This window comes from Aedes albopictus, chromosome 1, assembly GCF_035046485.1.
Source record: "Aedes albopictus strain Foshan chromosome 1, AalbF5, whole genome shotgun sequence".
Lineage (NCBI taxonomy): Eukaryota > Metazoa > Arthropoda > Insecta > Diptera > Culicidae > Aedes > Aedes albopictus.
The window spans coordinates 27,349,083-27,367,811 of record NC_085136.1 but is presented as its reverse complement, the minus strand read 5'-3'; the positions used below and the strand labels follow the sequence as shown (position 1 = coordinate 27,367,811).

The 18,729-nt window shown below is 41.4% G+C and overlaps 1 protein-coding gene across 1 annotated transcript in view; it reads right to left on the bottom strand.

The window, feature by feature from the left end:
- LOC109428419 (protein retinal degeneration B) overlaps nucleotides 1-14,138 on the bottom strand; it is a 164,152-nt gene extending 150,014 nt beyond the window's left edge. Inside the window, exon 1 of the mRNA XM_062844268.1 lies at nucleotides 13,426-14,138. The gene's annotated coding sequence lies outside the window, so the exon portion shown is untranslated. The remainder of the gene's footprint in view (nucleotides 1-13,425) is intronic.
- Nucleotides 14,139-18,729: the final 4,591 nt, after the last annotated feature.

The following is an 18,729-nucleotide window of genomic DNA, read 5'->3' as shown; positions in this document are numbered from 1 at the left end:
GAAGACTTGGTTTTGTATGTGGATTGATAATTTGATGTGTCACGGAGAATCGGAGAAAAAAAGTTTCAAAGTGAACAGGTCTAATCCACATCTTCGTTCAATGAAAAGTCGGACAGAAGCCCATCGAATTAGATTCGAAGTCAAGGTTTGAAATCGTTGAAAATCGCAAACGGTGGCTAATTGCAGCTAATACGCGGTGCACACCTGCTGACCGAACGACCAACCGGTTGACCGGTTTGTCGGGTCGGGTGGAATGAATTAATGCTGATACGCCTAATCCTGCATCTTATATGTAAAGCACATGGTTGTGATGCTAATGGGTGGTCGATGAGTGAGAAAGCTGTCGGTGTGACTCATCGAACGCAATGAACACAGAGCAGGTTGAATTAGATTATCCGCATTCTACTTTCCGTACCAGTCTGCTCTAGCATAGACTGACTGCAATAGCGAATATTTTCAATGAACAAAGATCCCTTTCAACAACGTGAATGTACCTACCATTATCTATGGGCCGCATCACCGATCGAAGGTGACTCGCAAATCACTTACCCTTTTGTACTAACAAACAACCCTCCCGTCGTGATTGTGGAGATACAGAGATATGTTTGGTCTTCAGTGGCAACAATCAATCAAGTACACCCTTATATTATTTTTCGTTCGTTTTGATCGGCACCGCTTTGAGAATAAGTAAAAAGACGAAAACCTTTTGACAGTTAGTTAGGTAAATCTGTTATCTGTCATTATTCTTCCACGAGCCACAGATAAATAGACGTATCACTGGAGAAAATTAAATCGACCACGCTTTTAACGATCATTGTAAATCTTCATAATTGTGATTTTCACAACCAGAGGCGCACACATCGTTTTTGTTTGCGTCGGACGTTTCAAACTACCGTCTACCCCCGTTGGTTTGACTTCATCTAATCTGAACACTTTTTAATTTGACCCCCTCTAACCTGCACATCGTTCAAACTAAAAATGGTCCAAACGTCATTCAGCACATGGAACGGAGTGAAACGGAGCGCAGAATCAAAACAAAACAGCTAAAAGGGTTACCATCAGTGTGATTTTCGATGCCCACAGGGTTACTAGAAGTTCAAATTCAAACATGAACCCCGTTGGTTTGCATGAGGTGTCGTTCAAACCAACGGGGGTAGACGGTAGCGCCTTCTGACAGAAGGGTGTCTACTCATAACTCAAAATAAAATTCCCTGAGTTTTCCAGGTTTTTCCAGATGAAAGTTTGAAAGTTTTACTTGCAAGGATCGACTGTAATTCTTAACTTTGAACTTTTAGTGGCTACGCAGTCTTTATTCTTGAAACGGGTTTATTATCTACCCAACGACCCTGATGAAGGTACCATCCCTAAGTGCCGAAACGTTGGGTAGATAATAAACCCGTTTCAAGAATAAAGACTGCGTAGCCACTAAAAGTTCAAAGTTTGAAAGTTTATAATTCAAAAAACAACCTAAATTTTCTAAAAATTATAAAGGGTGACTTAGGGTATCATCGGCAGGTTAGTTCTCTTCGTCATGAGGGATTTATGTCGGCCAAATTGCCTGAAACTTTATCATATTCAGCTTGGTTGGGAAGGATTTGATGCCGACTCTGAGTTCAACAGGTTTCAAAAAATCCCCATGAAGAAGAGAACAAAACTGCTGAAAATACGTAAGTTCCCCTACTCTTCAAAAATTCTTTCAAGATTTCTGAGCATGATTTCTGAGCATAATTCCTGGAATTTCTTCCAAAGTTTCTTCCTGGATTTCCGCAGGGTTCTTTCACACGAGATATCTGTTTGAGTACGTCCCGATATTTCTTGCAAAGGTTTTCCGATATACCTCTAGAGATTCTCGCTGGATTCCTCCTGAAGATCCATCCAAAACTATTCAAAGTTTCTTCAAGAATGTCATTGGTTGAATTTCGTAGCCATGCGGTTAGAGTTCAGGTGGATGAGGGTTCGATTCCCGCTCCGAGCGGTGAAATTTTTCGAGATGTCTCATTTTTTTCTCGGGTTTTTCCTGAAGTTTATGTCGAGATTTCTTCAATAACACTTTGCGGAGTTTCTCGCAAGATTTTATTTGAATTCCATCGAATATTTCTCCATGAATTTCCTATAGGGTATTTCGTAAGTTATCTCAGGAGACATTCTGAGGAAACCCCGTAGAAGAATCCCTGCAATTACTTTGGGAGAAATCCCTAAAGGAGTATCCAGAATCTCGGGACAATTTCTGGTAAAGATTCCGGGAAGAATTTTGGGAATAATGCACAGAATATCTGTAAAAACTTTCAGGTGGATCACAGCAAGAAACTACAAGAAACAGCCTGGCTCTGAAAGAATGCAAGAGAAGAATTCAATGAGAAATATCAGCAATAACTCCTGTGAAAATCCCAGAAGGCACTTTGGAAAAAAAAATCTTAGGAGAAAATCCAAGGTAGATTAAGAAAAACTCTTGGAGACATCGCATGACCAACATCGAAAGGAATCTTCTGAGAGAAGTTCCAGGAGATACTCCGAGAAAAATTTCAGGTAAAACTTCAAAATAAACCTCGCGAAAACTTTTTGCAAATGCCTGTAGGAGACCAGGAAGAACACCTCGAAGAAAGCCCAAAGCAATGGTTTGAAGATATCACAGGAAAAAAATGAAAGAAATCTCTTGAGGAACTTTTGCAGTAAACTCGTGAAAACTCTTTCATAAACCCTTGGAGGAACTTTGCAATGGCGATTTCGACTGGATATTGATCGACTTTTTAGGATTGGCTTTCTCAGTCATTAAGTCAAGACGAGTATTGTATACTGTTCCGACGTTGTGGCAAACAAAACAAACAAACAAACAAAAAGGCCGAAACGTCGGAACAGTATACAATACTCGTCTTGACGTAATGACTGAGAAAGCCAATCCTAAAAAGCCTTGGAGGAACTTTAGTAGAAACCCCAGGAATAACTCCTTTTGCAACTCTGAAAGAAATTCTGTGAAGATCTTCTTGGGAAGTCCCAAGAGGAACACCGGAACTTCCGCGAGGAGTGCCGAAAGAAATTCCACGATTTATCCCGACGGATATTCTTATAGAGTATTCATTTTTCAGAGTTCATTATATAAGTTATAAATGGTCAAAATTTCATTGCAATCGGTTCATTGAATCCGAAGATATAACAGCTCAAAGTTGGCTGTCGGATAATTATACCTTTCTCAAGAATCTTGATAACTTCGTGTAGAATAGCCCGATCTTTTCCAAATTTGGACTACAGATACACAACCAGATCAACTCACAGTGAAAATTTGAGACTTTTTGATACACTTTTAGAAAAGTTACAGTTTGTTGAACATTTTTTGAAAAGTGAAAATTTTGCCTGTCCCGATCATTTTGTCTATCCTCTGAAGGATAAGATTAATATAATTCTGTTCAAGAAACTACGACATAAGCGAATGCATCGAGGAGCAGAGATGTGAATTGTGAAGACCGTTGTTGTAGAGAAAGTTAAATCATAGTAGGCGTCTAATCAGGATTCAATGTGAACGTCAGTTTGTTGGTTAGCTTTTGCGATAATAAACGTGTTTCAAAGAAAAATGTGAAGTGCTTTGAATTAAAAACAAAATAATTCACGAAAATTATTCAAGAATGTTTCGATCACTATTGTGGATTTACCGGCTACTTGTATACTACCGGTCGCTTCAGTATGGCCTCCAAAGTAGCCGTTTTATAAAAAGAGTAACATAAAAATGAGCTTAAACATTTTTATTGAATGCGCTATTCCTCGTTGCCACTAGCTACTCAATGACATTCATTTTTTGACAATTAAGTTGATTTTAACATGAAAATGGCTACTTTGTAACCGGTGGAATACAAGTAGCCGGTAAATCCACAATACAATGACTTTCAGCACAAACGGATCAAGCGGAACCGGAAGTTACCAGTCGATATCAAGCCTACCCTAGATTGGAGCTCGAAGATCTTTGGCGCGGATGGATGACGGTACTTTTGAGGCGGTAGAAGCTGGCAAGAATCGAAAGGTGCGCGCGAAGATCACCTGCTATTGGAACCGGTGAACTACAGCCGGGAAGCATGATCAGCTCAGCAAGTATGGTTCAAACTGGAGAAAGCTTTCGAAGACTGGGGTCTAACCAGGCAAGTCGAGCTTCTCCATAAGCTGATCAAAACGGAGCTGTCATCGTGCCAGACTACGTCAACCAAATCGTGACGACAGCGCACCAGCTGGACGGTATTGGATTCGCGATTTCTGAAGGGGTCATTCAAATATGACGTCCATCGTTTAGGGGGGAGGGGGGGTCTGAGAAAGTGTGACACTCCATGTATAAGGTATACAAAATAGCGTGACAGAGGGGGGAGGGGGGGTCTAAAATTCCCGAAAAATGATGGACGTCATATTTGAATCGGCCCGAAGCTGGCTACACCGGTGGGCTTGGTGGTCTAGTGGCAATCGCTTCTTATTCATATGCAGAAGGTCCTGGGTTCAATCCCTGGCCCGCTCCTTTTCCACCTGCTTTGCATCTTTCTTTCCACTTTCTCTCTCTCTCACTCTTCAATACATATACAACTCATGTATATTTATATGTTTATACATATGGGGATAATAGCTCGAACTATAGCTCAAATCTGCGACGATTTTTGTAACCTTTAGCGTAATTGACGAATTTTGTGTGGAAATTAATACTGGAGACCAGAAACTCCATGATGTCGGCCCAAAATTCAAGATGGCTACCTAATGTTCAAGATGTTGACTGTTTAGAGAGTTTTAGGCCCTAAAGCATGCAACATGGTTATACAGTCCGGATTCGCTGGTTGGGGCACGACTGCGTCCCGATTAGCGAATCGTGTTTGTTTGTTACGTCAACTGTCAACTGATCCAGATGCAGTAGACACACGCAACTGACGCGAAATACGTCACGAAACACTCGCATACTTACACAAACGTTCTGTATATAGGGGCTGCGATGCGACGGGGGTCAGATGTCAAACTCGTTTGGACATCGATTTTGATATTAACAGTGCTTTTTAGTTCGATTTTGTCCCAAGGCAGCATCCATTTATTACGTAACGCTAAAATCGTCATTTTTTGACACCCGTCTCCCCTCCGTAACGCCTTTTTGTATGAAAATCTTAAAAATTTTGTATGAGCCGTAACGCTCGGCCGTACTCCCCCCCTCCCCCTAGAGCGTTACGTAATTTGTGGACGGTGCCCAACCAGTGAACATTCAACCATCGAGATAGCCCATCTAACGAGCCGCCAACGAACGAATCGGGACTGTATTTGACACATTCCACGCGTTACGTTTTGCGCGAGAATCAAACTTTTGCTTCCACAAACGGTTATGTTGTTAAATACATGCCAACCGGTATATCAAACGATCAGATTTGATTAGAAGATTCATTTCATGCATTGTAAATGAAAATTGGAACATTTAACTTCAAGAAATATCGAAAAATAGAGCGTAACGGGACACCATCGTAAAAAACGTCAAATTTTGGCTTAACGCCAAGAAATTAGCTACTTTCACGAAACATTTTTCAAAGTTTTAAATACTATTCGAATAATATAAGTGATAATCTTCAATTTGGTGCAAAAAGAATCAAAATCAACAGCTGGAGCGCTGAAATATCGCGCAACGAAGTTCAAAAACCGCAGTGTAGAAGTGCGTGGAATGTGTCTTTTGATGAAAATTTTACAGAAAACCACAAATGAGTTGAATTTTAGACATATGCTATGGAGCCATGAACGTTCACCGTTGTTCCGGATTTAGGCCGGAAAACCTGGGGTACCCTAGGTACCGAAACAGGGACTTTTTAAGAAATACACTCGAAAACGTGTTGAAATTCGCAACAAATCAATTAATTTTAAATCTTTATTCTAGCACACCTTTACATGCACGGTTCTGAGACAGTTGAACATGTTCCGACCACGTAGCAGGCCGGAACCGGTTCCGGTAGGGATCCAAAGGGGACACTTCCTGAATTTAACAGAACCACATCGTTCGACGGCTCAAAATTCATGATTTTTCATGTGGATCTCAATAGGCATAGTGCCGATGTCCGACAAAGGATTTGGCCACTTCCGGATATTCCGGAACCGGTTCCGGTAGGGACCCAAAGGGGACACTTTCTCAATTTCACAGATCCACATCGTTTGACGGTTCAAAATTCATGATTTTTCATCTGGATGTCAATAGACATAGTGGCGATGGCCAATAATTGATCTGGCCACATCCAGATATTCCGGAACGGGTTCCGGTAGGGACCCAAAGGAGACACTTTCTGAGTTTCATATAGTCACATCGTTCGACGGCTCAAATTTCGCGATGTTTTATCTAGAAGCCAATAGTCGTAGCGCCAATGCTCAAATATGGTTCTGACCACTTCCGCATATTCCGGAACCGGTATCGGTAGGGACCTAAGTATTTTCTGTATTTCACAGAACCACATCGTTCAACGGCTCAAAATTCATAATTATTCATCTTGATGTTAAGGCGAAGCTGGATCCATTTCCTCACTTTTTGGTTTTTGATTTTTAATTAAATAACGAACCAATATTTTCAAAATCGGTTTTCGTACACATGTAGAGTATGGATCAAGGGATCTCCTGAATTTTTCCCTGGTGGAAAAAGTTTTTCGTTTTTGCAGAAATCATTTTTAAACAAAATTGCACAAAAAATGGTTGCTGCAAAAACGAAAAACTTTTTCCACCAGGGAAAAATTCAGGAGATACCTTGATCCATACTCTACATGTGTACGAAAACCGATTTTGAAAATATTGCTTCGTTATTTTGTTAGAAAATCAAAAACCAAAATGTGAGGAAATGCTTCCAGTTTCGCCTTAATAGGTATATTGCCAATGGCGGACAATAGATCTGGGCACTTCAGAATATCCCGGGATTCCAATAGGGGCCCAAATAGAACACTATCAAAAATTCACTTAATCCCCTCGTTCGATTAATCAAAATTCATGATTTTTTTTATCTGGAAGCTAATCGTCGCAGAGCCAATAATCAAAAATGGTTCTGGCCACTTCCGGATGTTCCGGAATCGGTTCCGCTAGGGATCCAAAAAGGACACTTTCAGAATTTTACGTAACCCCATCGTGCAACAGCTCAAAATGCATGACTTTTCTTCTATTCATTAGTCATCCTAAGCAGCACATGTGTCACAGACAGTGCTGAAAAATTCATTTCGTCATATTTAAATTCAATCACCTACAGCTCATTTTGGAGGCTGAACCTGAGAATATGGTATATGAAAGACTTGTGCAGCTAGACCAGTTCTGGACGAACATTTGAAAAGGGCCTATCTGCTTTGCGTAAACAAACATGTTTTTGTCTCTGTAGGGCCCAACTGCATCCACCCACGCACATCAACACCCTTATCAGAAAGAGTGTTCTTCAAGCTATCTGTTAAGGGTGTTGATGTGCGTGGGTGGATGCAGATGGGCCCTGCAGAGACAGAAACATGTTTGTTTACAAAAAGCAGATAGGCCCTTTTCAAATGTTCGTCCAGAGTTCTGCTAGAAAGTCACGAAAAAAACCGCTATTTTTCGAATATTTAACGTAAATGTCATGGGCTTCCTTTGAAAAATGCCAAATGAAATTCAAGGTGAATATCATTTAGAATTTTTCAAAGGTGGTTCGTGACATTTACCTTAAATATTTGAAAAAATATCGGTTTATCCGTGACTTTCTAGCAGAACTGGTCTAGCCGCACAAGTTTTTCATATACCATATTCTCAGGTTCAGCTTCTAAAATGAGCTGTAGGCGATTGAATTTAGATATGACGAAATGAATTTATCAACACTGGTCACAGAAGAGCCAGGCAGCGCAGTTTTTGAAATTGACTTAGTTATAGCCTGAAAGCGGTTGCTGGCGTATTTTCGGTCCTCGGGTTGCTTATAAAACAACTGTTTTAATTAAAGCCGACGTTTCGAGCGTTTATTCACTCATCTTCAGGGCAAACTACAATTTACATACAAAGTTTGAGTAGCAGAAAGTGCCCAAAATAAGATCCTTTATTTGAAGAAACTTAAATCCTATAATGCGAATGTATTTTTGCTTACAATAAATATTACAAATCGTACAATAATTCGGTAGTTCAACTGTATGGATAATGCTGAAACTGCACCAGGTACTGATAATCAGACGGATTTAAATATTTTGGATTCCTTGGCATTTCTCCGCGGATTTCTATAAGAATGCCTTCAGTATTTCTTCTATGGAAGTTCTTTCTGTGATTTTTACAGACATTTTCCAATAGATTTCAACACTAACTCCGCTTGGAAAATCGCAAGAATGTCTGCCTTCTTCTCCTAAAAATCCTCATGTGGTACCTGCAGAGATTTTCCCAAGAATTCCTCCAGGAATTCCTCTCAGAGTTTATCCAACAATTCCTCCGAGATTACCTCTCTTAAAATTCTGGCTGGGATTCATGTTATATTTTTTATGGGATTCATGCAGCATTCTCTACTGTAACTATGAATTCCAATAGAAATTCAGACTGAGATTTTTTATAGGGATTCATTCAGAATTTCTCCAAAGCTCCTTTTATGAATATCTCTTCGTATTCTTGATGGAAATCCCCTTCAGATTCGTTTGGGTTTGGCTTGGTTTCTGGAATATTCGGAAGGGGTCAGATCAATTATTGGTCATCGTGCTATGCTATGCCTATTGATACTCAGATGAGAAATCATGAATTTTGAACCGTTGAATGATAAGGTTACGTAAAATTCTGAAAGTGTTCCTTTTGGATCCCTACTGGCACAGGTTCTGGAACATCCGGTAGTGGCCAGAACCATGTTTGATCATTGACCTTACGACTATTAGCTACTAGATAAAAAATCATGAACTTTGACAACATCGAACGAGAGGCTTACGTGAAATTCTGATAGTGTCCTCTTTAGGTCCCTACCGGAACCGTTCCCGGAATATCCGAAAGTGGCCAGATCTATTGTCCGCAGTCGGTACTATGCCTATTGATATCCACACTGATGATACAGCCACTCCGAAAATCATACGAATCAACTATGAATTTGTGTCACAAGAATTTCTTGCGAAAATCATAGTTACGAACCATCGACGCTTCGGAAGTTGATGTGGTTAGAACCCAATAAAAGGTTTTGTTGTGTTTCAGCAATGGTGTTTCATAACACATCCTATGATTTTCATACGAAGCTTCTAATGAGATTTTTCATACAATAAGTCTAATGGATTTCACGGCTATTGGCTTCTAGATAAAAAATCATGAAATTTATGCCGTCGAACGATGTGGATCTGTGAAATTCAGAAAGTGTCCCCTTTGGGTCCCTACCGGAACCGGTTCCGGAATATCCGGAAGTGGCCAAATCCTTTGTCGGACATCGGCACTATGCCTATTGAGATCCACATGAAAAATCATGAATTTTGAGCCATCAAACGATGTGGTTCTGTGAAATTCAGGAAGTGTCCCCTTTGGATCCCTACCGGAACCGGTTCCGGCCTGCTACGTGGCCGGAACATTTTCAACTGTCTCAGAACCGTGCATGTACAGGTGTGCTTGAATAAAGATTTAAAATTAATTGATTTGTTGCCAATTTCAACACGTTTTCGAAGGTTTTTCCGGCCTAAATCCGGAACAACGGTGAACTTTCATGGTTCCATAGCATATATCTAAAATTCAACTCATTTGTGATTTTCTATAAAATTTTCATCAAAATCGGATGAAATTTGACAACACGGATTTTTAAACTATTGATGGCGGCACCTGGTACTGTGGAGGTTAATAGAGTTTTAGGCTCTAAAACCATGCAATATGGTTAAGTGTTCCCAAAGTGCCAAGCACAGACAAACAGACGTAACACTCTCTAAAAGTGTTCAACGATGAATTCAAATTTCATTTGATTTACGCAATCCTCTCACCAGAGGCGCTAGTGTTTGATCGCTTTGGCGTTTGCCAGTGTGCATGTTGCTGAATGATGCAAACTAAAATTACAGGCGACTTGTGTAGTAGTGTGTGTGTAAGACAAACGTCAAATCGAAATTCATCATGGCCGACAGTGTCTCGCGCGGTTCTACCAACAGGTGGCAATGCGCTCATGAAAAAGACACCGGGCAAAAACTTTTGATGAATTATCTCTAAGAGTTACGTCTATTTGTTTGTACGCCAAGTATTGTGACTCGAACTGTGTACCCACCCACCATTTCAATCGAGGTGCTAGGGTCCAATGAATGCGGTGTAAAAGTTGTTTCACATCGAGCCCTGATGAAAATCCCAACAACAGGATCGAAACGTTGGCGATGTTCTAAAATAATCAACGCTTTTCTGTGACTGAAAGCCGAAAAATACCGAGTATTATGGGTGTATTTGGTATTAAGAAGATGTCCGAAGTCCAAAAATGGAGGCCATAATATTCAAGATGGTTGCTGTTTAGTGGAGTTTGGTATATTTGGTATGGGAATGATGTCTGGAGCCCACCAGATAACCAAGATGGCGGTCTAAAATTCAAGATGGCGGCTGTTTAATGGAGGCTCTAAAACCATCAAATATGGATACACTACCCGTCATAAGTACGGACTCACAAAAAGTATTGCAACAATATTGCATCACCCTGACTCATCTCGATATCTCCAAAACCTGAGGACTTACAAAGATGCTGTCTTCAGAAAAGTTATTCAGAAGACCAAAAGCAACAACTTTTCTGAAGGCAACATTTTTGTAGGTGTTCTGGTTTTAGAAATATCTAGGTGAGTCAGGGTGATGCAATATTGTTGCAATACTTTTTGTGAGTCCGTACTTATGACGGGTAGTGTATATATGGTATGGAAAAGTTCAGGCCAAACATTTCAATAGGTCCTATCTGCATTTGAGAGGCTCTCTTTGTTCACTTTCTCTTTCAATTATTGCAATGTAATGGTACACTTTTCATCTATTTTTGCAGTACAAATCAAAAGACGATTGTTTTGACCATCGTTCAATGCAAGGAGACAATCATAATACAAATATACAGCTGAGATATTAACGAAAGAGAGGGAAACCAAAGAGAGCCTCTCTTCTGCAGATAGGACCTTTAGACATGTTTGGCCTGAGTTGTCCGGAGTCCAAAAATAATGACCAAAAGATCCAAGATGGCTGTCTAACATCCAAAACGGCAATCTAAAATCCAAGATTGCGGCTGTTTAATGGAGTCTTAGACTCTAAATCCATACGATATGGGTTAGAGTGGGTCATCGTTTATATGGAAAAATGAAAAATTCAATGGTATCCTATCAGATCAAAGCCTTTTTGGTCCTATTTCAGGACCCAAATAAGTGTGCAAAATTTGGACACGATCGGTTATGTCTACGTTTTGCGCATCGCGTTTTAAGTTTGTATGGGATTTTAAATGGAAAAACACACTTTTATGCATTTCTCTCATGATAAGCTCGAATTATTTTAAAACCATGTAACCGATAAAGTGAAAACATAGCCTTGGGTGTCCTGAAAAACTTTGTCGAAGACTGAGAAGTGATCTGATGCTCATGAAAAAAAGTTATAGCGTTGGCATTGCTTGCCGAAACAGTATGATTTTGTTGCTATTGTTATTCCATTACGTGTTCAAACATAAACACATGCATGCGATTCGTTGGTAATAACTATTGTCACAAGCATCGGATCGCTTTGCGGTCTTCAACAAAGCTTTTCAGAACATCCTAGGCTATCATTTTACAGTATCGGTTAAAAAGTTTCATACAAACTTTTTGAACTTATGACAAAAATGCAAAAAAGTATGTTTTCCCATACAAATCCCATACAAATTTCAATTGCAATGCGCAAAGTGTAGACGCACCGATCGAGCTCAAATTTTGCACATATACTCAGGACCCGAAACGGAATCAAAAAAGCTTTGATCTGAGAAAACGATTCCGATGACCCACGCTAATATGGGTGTATTTGATATGGAGAAGGTGTCAGAAGTCTACCAGATAATCAAGATGGCGGTCTAAAATCCGAGGTGGCGGCTCCAAATTCAAGATGGCGGCTGTTCCATGGAGTATTAGGTTCTAAAACCATCAAATATGGGTGGTATGGAGAAGTTGTTCGGAGTACAAAAATGGCGACCAAAATATCCAATACGGCGACTCTAAATTTAAGGAGGCGGTTGTTTTCATGGAGTTTTAGGTTCTAAAACCATTCAATATGGGTATATATGGCATGGAAAAGATGACCGGAGTCCACAACTGGCGACTAGAAAATCCAAGATGGTGGCCCAAAATTTAAGATGGCGGCTGTTTAATGGAGTTCTATGCGCCCAAACCATGCAATATGGGTATATTTGGTAAGGGGATGAAGTTTATTTAGTTTTTATTTTTAATGCGAAAATGGCAACCAGAATGTCCAAGATGGCGGACTTAAATTTAAAAAAATGGCGGCATAAAATTCTAGATAGCGTCTATTTTAAAGAGTTTAAACATCAAAAGCCAGATAAACGATATGATTTCTGGCGCCATGAAAATGATTTTTATTAAACTTATGAAAGTGAGATATCCATCAACATGTCTCTTTTTGTTAAAATGGGGGTTTTAGGGCACGAGAAAGGCACCATCATCGCTAGATAAATTAATTAGGGGTTTTCCTTTGAATTGTGTCCCCCGAAACAGCTAGTTTATGCGGCCGATTTTTCTCCTTGTTGAATACGCGCCTGAGCCCATAACGTGTTAGAACTATCACTCAGCCCGGGACTATAGAAAATAGACAGAGTTTGATAATTGTAATAATAAAAACAAAACCATTAACGAAATGCTGCCGTCAATCATATTGTTAATTCATACCGATGCACTTCTGTGTCGAAGAGATGTTGCAATACAAACACTATTCGCTCGAGCGAAGGGTCGTTGTATTCTAAACGGTGAGTTTAATCCATATAGGCATATTATTGGTGTTTGGATTTTTTTTGCATCCGGTCTGCTATGGAAAAAAAAACAATTCATTCTTGTCAATAAACAATTAATAATAAAATTGCTGATCATGTGTGAACGATGTTATGCGTGAAATTTTTTTGCATTGGAAACGAGCCTATTGTTAACGCTAAGAATAGCTCTAACAAATATTCCTTCTTACACTTCATCAAGAAGCTACGGAAGCTACAGAAGAGTATTGGGACATTTCAAGCATAAAAAGACTGGAAGGCTTCTGAGATTAACGATGAATTAGTGTATTTTTTGTTATGATTGTTTAACAAAATGCTGAGTACACGTTGCCCTTCATTTGTTTGAATCACTTTAGGCGTTTTCGTCGCTCAGACAAGAGAAAGAGAAAGGAGAGAGTAAAAGCAATGCTCTCGCCTCGAATTTTGATACAAACACGCCTAGGGATGGTATCTTGTCTTATTGCCAGCGTAGGCGAATGCGGTGCCATAGGGAAATGCTGTAATCCTCCAAAACAAATTATCCAATAGTAAAACATCTCACTTACCTTGTTGATACTGCTGAATTACTCGAACACTGCTGATTGCAATGGATTCAGACAAACTGAACGTCACTAAACACTGTTCGTTCACCTTCAACACGCTCATTCTTCACCTTGATCCGCATTCCCCGAGTGGCGCATCTTTCCGCAAGATCACTCACTGTGTTTCGCTGAGATTCATTTTTTTTCCTTCGACCGTGAAAAAACACTTCACTGCAATCTCACAACTGATTTGATTCACTTCGATTTGATGCACTTCCCAATGATAATTGGCAGCTCGTAACCACTTCTTAACTCGCTAAGAGATTCGTTTTCACGTAATCCGCGGAACATCTTAAATCGTCCGTCAGCGAAATTTTAAGCATTTACTCCATCGTCGTCACCATAGCAATGACGAGGGATTTCGTAAAGCACTGATTGCTTTGATCTGCAACTCTGACGTCTCTCGTCGTCACAACAAATGAATGCAATCATAGCACACTTGGATGGATGTGGCTTTTTAACCCGAGTAGGTAGTAATGACGACACACTGATGCCCGTGAAAAGTTTTCGATTCCGATATTCGCGACGACGTCCGTCAAACACAACCCGTAGTGCTACCCTACCACACACATACTGCGGGGCACTGCTTTGACCACAGCTACGTACCTACGGCTACGATCGAAAAGGGGACGGAAAGCAAAGGCGAATGACGTTTGGATAAAACACTTGGTTGAGAGATTCCCGTTTCGGACGGACTCCGCCGGAGTTTGTTAAGCGCAAATAAACGCGGAGAATGGAAGAGAGCTTCGCTCGTTTCGTGAGCGAATTGCATGCATCAAAGCATGCCATGATTGTAGGTGTTGGTGAATCTGTGCTATCAGCTGTTGCATATGATTCGCCAGGTAGGGAGTCACCTGGAACAAAGTTACGAAATTTCATTCCGATTGATGATGAGAAGACTGGATGAACAATACGAGTAGAATTCGTGGTAGAATTTGAATTTTTTCGACTTTTGGTTGAGGTTAAGGAATAGCACGTGGCGTTGTTAATGGACGATCGAATAAGCGCCTACAGAGCCATCTATGAGGTACTAGATTGGAGTTTTATAGCAGTAGGGTGGTACCTGAGAAAGTCATGTTACTGTTCTGCCATCGTCATTTATGAAGCAAACAAACTGAAATGTTCGAGGATGGATTGTAAACTAGTTGTGCGGCTACTATACCTTCGAGGGCTTCTTCAAGAAATGGCTACTACTGATCAGAGAACAAACCCCAATTGGCTTCCCGCGTGACTGCTGCGCGTTCATCACATACGCGATGTCTAAATGCAATCCACCCACTAGCTCACGATACGGTATGCTATGCATGCATCCTTTCCCACTCCGTAGACACAGGACTCATCGCTTTCACAAGCCGCTGATGTCATCGTCGGATTACAGTCCACCATATTGACCTTACGAAACAACTCCTCAATATATCTCTACAGGTCCAACACAACTGTATCAACTGTCCTGCTGATCCGCATATCCAGCACCTTATTGGCTTCGCTCAAGTCCTTCATACGGAACATCGCCGACAGTTGACGCCTCACCGCTTCACTCTGGAGCATTTGTGAGCAGTAGGGGGGGTGGGGGTAAGACGGACCGGGTGGGTAAGACGGACCACTGACTAGTTTTGTCACTTAAGAGCTGAAATTTGGTTTTCTTTTACGATTAACTCTTTCTTCTTATCAGTTGATGATTATTAAAACACTCCATGAGAGAATACATATGTCAAAAGTGCAAAAATAAACAATTATTTACCTGGCTACACGCTTTTGTGATGGGATCTAATTTTGAGGCGGCAATAAATAAGCTTTTTTAACATTAAATTGCTAAGTTTTCCCTTATTATTTTGAGTTTCCCAGTTGTTTTAAACTGTTCCGTCCTATACACAACGAAATTCAGGTAAATTTCATGGTTTATGGATAACGATGGTGGAATAAATATTTTGCGTTGCGTGGGGGTAAGACGGTCCACCTTGAGGGTGGGTAAGACGGACCGTGTTGGGGCTACTTTGATAGTGCCATGAGAAACACATTAAAACCCACACATAGTTCACAGATTGAAATCTATGGAGTACAAAAATGATTGTGGAAGCCGTGTAAAGCATTTTATATTGATTTTTTGTTTAAAAAATCATTATATTTGAATTTTTGTTGTTGGAACAGTATGCACTTCGTAAAATCACCAGAGCATTGCATACTGTTAGGCGTTTACCAGTGTATGGATGTTTTCAATTTATAAAATGGACTTTAATTTGCAAAAACACGTTTCGCTAAGAGATTCAAAGCCAAATTTAGATTCTACTATGATTGATCTACCGAATATAAACGGCCATGGACATCATTTAACACAATTAATGGCTTATTAGCTAATTTTCCAAACGTGTCCATCTTACCCACCCTACCGGTCCGTCTTACCCACACTGTTGAAAAACATACATTTGGAGATCACTTTTTAATTATCTCAAAAGTCATGGAAAACCAAATTTTATTGCAAAATCGACTTGCAGGCTGTAAAGTACCTTAGTTGAAGTAAATAGTATGGAGGTAAAATTTCAATTATCTCATTGTTTACACTGTCAAAATAGAGTGTTTTCTAAGCATGTCCGTCTTACCCCCACCCCCCCTAACAGGTCCCATCCGTCATAGAGTATAAGCAGATCAACTGCAGAGTAGAGCAGAGTATAACTGGATCGTTCCGCTTCAGCTCTGTGTCTAGCTTCACGTTCCAGACACGGCTGGTCTGCTGCAGACCATACAACGCCAAACCTTTCGTGGATCCTTTTGAGCAAACCACTCGGGTTGTTCCATGAAAATCTCTGTTGCGAGGAGTTCTTCTTCAAAGGCGCGCTGATATATCTGCCTTTCCTTGCATTTCATCGCCTCTTGAAAGGACTGCGGCTCTCGTGCGTCAACGTCTGGTGGTAGTTCCTAATTCTTAAGTCTCGGTTGCGCTGATGTACAATGACCCGTAGCCATCGTCATTCTCGACTTCTACAAAATCTTTGACATCTTCTTCATCAACTGCAGCGTTTTCCGCTCGTTAATCTACTTCCCCCGTTTTCGGTTCTTCACGAATCAGCATCTTCATGATTGTTCGGCCCTCGGGAAATACATCCTCCGGAACTTTTGCAGAAAACTATTCCTCTTCGCTCCAGGAAAACTGCATCTCAAACAATCTACACTGTTTTCGTCCTTGGTTGGTACACTCTAGATCCTTTCGACTGGTATGTAAGCCAATAAAAATTCCCGGCTCAGACTTTCGATCGCACTTCCGTCTACGTTGCTTGGAAACGTAGCACATCACCTTGAAGCTTAAAACTTTCAGTCCGGACAGACCCGGCCGCTTTCCCGTTAAACGCTCCTTCGACGTAAACGGAACACCCTTGGTTGGAGATCGGTTTATCAAAAACGTTGCCATCACTGGCACTGTAGCTTCCGCCTCGAAGCGCTCGTCTAGTCCTGTGTCCTGTAGTAAACAGCAATCCCCCTCGACGACGGTCCTGTTCATGCACTCCGCTAATCCATTCTGCTCGGAATTATTACGGTACTGTCGCTTCGTGGCGAATACCACAACTGTGCAAGAACTGTTTCCTCTCCTTGTCACATACTTGGTGTCATTATCGGTGCATGGTGCCTTAATCCTCTTTCCGGTTTGATTTTCCATCAGGGTTTTGTACTCCTTGAAGCAGTCAAGTGCTTTCGTTTTCGACTTCTGAAAGTACACGACCAACTTGCTACTGACATCGTCGATTTGCGACATAAAGTATCTGCACAGGTTCGAGTGGACTAGATCCAGCACCTCGGTCGCTCTAGTATCCTCGTTGTTGAACGGTTGCCGAATATGTTTCCTTTCCTGGTAGGTCACGCAAGTAGGGATCTTGGCAGTACCGGACTTAACTCCGTCAGCCAAGTTTCGGAACTTCATCAAACTTTGCTCGCTGAGATGCCCCAGTCTAATGTCACTTTTTGATTGAGCAGCGCAGGACTTTTCATTGTTATCCAAACACAGCTTGTACAGGCCACCTGTTTCCTGACCAACGGCAACCCTTTCGCGGTTCTTGGATCGCACCTCACATGCGTCTTTGGTGAAGTGCACACCAGAAGGTTGATTGGAATCTCCGGGACGCTCAACACATCGGAAATAGCCAAAGCGCACGATGCTCTCCCGATGTCTGCTTCCAGCTCCACATTCTCGACTACGGACAGTTCAGCATCATTGGCTCATTGGCCTCACTCACGCGCTGCGACGCCTCTTGCACACCTTGCATAAACGCCTAGCTCCTGGAATCAAAGAACCAATCTGATGCGCTTTTCTTCGGGTTTTCAAATGCGGTCATTGCTGTATTCCGTTTTGCTGGCTTATCCTTAGGATCATTCGGTTCTTTCTGCTGGAATACCGAAGCATCATGGCCGGATTGCTTGCACCTGTAGCACTGAATCATGGATTTGTCGGACTTCTTCGTGTTGGCAAGGCTTCTTCATACTGCACAACGCTTCCTGTTGACATTCACCCGTCGAAACTCCATTAATTTTCACATCCTGTTGAATTTTGGCTTTCACGGCGTCCCCGACGCTTCGAAACCCTATCAGTAATGAACACGCTAGCCAGGTGTCGTCGATCACGAACTCAACTTCCGTTAACTTGTGGCTGGTCGACATAAGCTCGTTCACATATTTCTTCACCGACTGATGAACATTCCACTAATCGGACACTCGTCATCCCGAAATGCGTCCTGCAGATTCTTCCACGTTTGCATCGCTGTTTTTTCTTTCTGTACCAGGATATCATTAATCGACTCTATGCTGTGACAGATTGCCACCATCGCTCGCCGCGAAAATGCATGCATCTTCCGGTTCCTGCCCTTGCCGTGTTGCTGCATCCCAAGTGCCTTCTCGGATCATCACCATCTTGGTGGCAAACGCCCGCGTAGAGTTCCTCCTCCTGCGCCGATGTGTACTTCGGCTCCTACGGCAGTAAGTGAACTCGCTCTTCCGACTGCACCCTATAAATTCGGATCCGTCGACATTCCTGAATCTTCCGACACGACATACGCGGTAAACTAACGCAGAACAAAGTTAGTAATCGCGCAATAAACGTTTTCTTTTCCTGGGCCCATAACCTATGGGAATTTGCGGAGCATGAACAAAAACGCCTAGTATTTCCTGAGCAAACCCGATACGATGTGTGTACGGAGCTTAAACACAACCTACGGCAACGACGCGTCGCGACGCTAGGAAGTCTAGACTATAGATAGTAGAGTAAACATAGATACGCGTACATCG